Source organism: Astyanax mexicanus, unplaced genomic scaffold (assembly GCF_023375975.1).
Source record: "Astyanax mexicanus isolate ESR-SI-001 unplaced genomic scaffold, AstMex3_surface scaffold_98, whole genome shotgun sequence".
Lineage (NCBI taxonomy): Eukaryota > Metazoa > Chordata > Actinopteri > Characiformes > Acestrorhamphidae > Astyanax > Astyanax mexicanus.
The window spans coordinates 7501-10000 of NW_026040108.1; the positions used below are offsets into that span (position 1 = coordinate 7501).

General features: G+C 55.8%; 1 non-coding gene across 1 annotated transcript in view; it reads right to left on the reverse strand.

Annotated features, from left to right (window-relative positions):
* The window catches only part of LOC125798953 (18S ribosomal RNA), a 1864-nt gene extending 544 nt beyond the window's left edge, over nucleotides 1–1320 (reverse strand). Inside the window, exon 1 of the ribosomal RNA XR_007437736.1 lies at nucleotides 1–1320. This exon is cut by the window's left edge and continues 544 nt beyond it. This is a non-coding gene — a ribosomal RNA (18S ribosomal RNA).
* Between the last annotated feature and the right edge of the window lie 1180 nt (nucleotides 1321–2500).

A 2500-nucleotide genomic window follows, 5' to 3' on the forward strand; every position in this document is an offset into this window, starting at 1 on the left:
CCCACAGAATCGAGAAAGAGCCATCAGTCTGTCAATCCTTTCCGTGTCCGGGCCGGGTGAGGTTCCCCGTGTTGAGTCAAATTAAGCCGCAGGCTCCACTCCTGGTGGTGCCCTTCCGTCAATTCCTTTAAGTTTCAGTTTTGCAACCATACTCCCCCCGGAACCCAAAGACTCTGGTTTCCCCGCACGCTGCCCGGCGGGTCATGGGAATAACGCCGCCGGATCGCGGGTCGGCATAGTTTACGGTCGGAACTACGACGGTATCTGATCGTCTTCGAACCTCCGACTTTCGTTCTTGATTAATGAAAACATTCTTGGCAAATGCTTTCGCTTTCGTCCGTCTTGCGCCGGTCCAAGAATTTCACCTCTAGCGGCGCAATACGAATGCCCCCGGCCGTCCCTCTTAATCATGGCCCTGGTTCAGGAAACCCACAAAATAGAACCGGAGTCCTATTCCATTATTCCTAGCTCAGGCATTCAGGCGAGTTTGGTGCCCGCTTTGAACACTCTGATTTTTTCAAAGTAAACGCTCCGGACCCCTGAGGACCGGACACCCAACCAAGGGCATCCGGGGGGCGCCGGGAGGCAGGGTCTGGGACAGGCGGTAGCTCGCCTCGCGGCGGACCGCCAGCCCACTCCCGAAGTCCAACTACGAGCTTTTTAACTGCAGCAAATTTAATATACGCTATTGGAGCTGGAATTACCGCGGCTGCTGGCACCAGACTTGCCCTCCAATGGGTCCTCACCCATGTGTTTAGGATACGTTCATTCCGATTACAGGGCCTCGAAAGAGACCTGCATCGTTATTTTTCGTCACTACCTCACCGTGTCGGTAATGGGTAATTTGCGCGCCTGCTGCCTTCCTTGGATGTGGTAGCCATTTCTCAGGCTCCCTCTCCGGAATCGAACCCTGATTCCCCGTTACCCGTGGTCACCATGGTAGCCCCCTATGCTACCATCGACAGCTGATAGGGCAGACATTCGAATGAGACGTCGCCGCCGCGGTGGGCGCGCGATCGACCCGAGGTTATCTAGAGTCACCAAAGGGCCGGGGGAAACCCTCGCGGGTCCCCCCGGGTGGGTTTTGGGTCTGATAAATGCACGCATCCCGGCCCCCCCGAGAGAGGACCGGTCAGCGCTCGTTTGCATGTATTAGCTCTGGAATTACCACAGTTATCCGAGTAACGTGTGGAGCGATCAAAGGAACCATAACTGATTTAATGAGCCATTCGCAGTTTCACTGTACCTTCCGTGTGCACTTAGACCTGCATGGCTTAATCTTTGAGACAAGCATATGTTACTGGCAGGATCAACCAGGTTGCTGCGAGTGGTTTTTGTCACAGAAAAAACCATTGGTTCTTAGAGGGGAGAGGGATCGGCCCCGTACCGTCCGAAGACCCCCCGGGGAGGGGGGGACGGGCGGGGAGGCTCGTCCGAGCTCACCCCTCATTGCTCCCAGTGGAAATTAGTGTGGCAACTCCGCTGCGCGAGTTCCCGCTTGCTTCGGGGATAACAAGGAAACGCTCGTTCCGAAACCGGGGGTCCGGAGCTTTTTGAAGCCGGGTGCTGGAGCTCGGTTGGGCGCGAGGACCACCCGAGGCATCCGAGTCCGACGGCTCCGGGCCGACCGGTTATCGTGTTATGGGCAGATTGATATATAGACGGGGCCGTCTACGACTCCCTCGGATAGGTTCGGAAAGGTCCTCCCCCTGACGGAGGACCCCCCTGGAGGCTAACCCGCTGGGTCGGGTAGGAACGCACCGCGCACAGTGGCCACGGAGGGCCGCGCGGCTGCCTACCCAGGCGGGCTCGGTAGTCCATTCGGTCGGGTCAAAATAATAAAAGAGATACCCCCCCTGGAACCGTCTCTGGAAGTTTTGGTTTTTCCTCCGTACCGCCTGGGGGGCGGGGGGGCGGGACGGAGGGCCGACCTGCGGAGCTTCATGGTCGGGTAGGATCGGGTCCGTGTTATAGTGTCCAAAAATCGCCTTTGGAACTATTAATGGGGCTTTATTTAAGCTCTGCCATGCTTAGAAATGAATGGAGAATCATCTCCAGTGCTTGGACCCTATAGATTGCCACTCTCCTCAACAGTCCGACGGCACCCCTTTGAAAAACCCCCCCGACGAAAAATCCTCCAGAGCGCGGGCCGAACTCGCTCCGAGGCCGACCGGAGTGCACCTTCGTCGGGCAAGGGAGTCGGGCGAAGGGGTCAGAAATCCTGGAGCTCGCCACCCTCACTAGTTTTTGGCGGTGAAATGGTAGACCAAAAGTGGGGACTTAGAAAAATTTCGCACTTTTTCGACCTACCACTGGTAGACCGAGTGGGACTTAGTCATTTTTTCAGCTTTTCGAGCCTACCACTGGTAGACCAAGTTGGACTTAGTCATTTTTTCGACCTTTTCGGAGCTTACCACTGGTAGACCAAATGGGACTTAGTCATTTTTTTCAACTTTTCGAGCCTACCCACTGGTAGACCAGTTGGACTTAGTCATTTTTT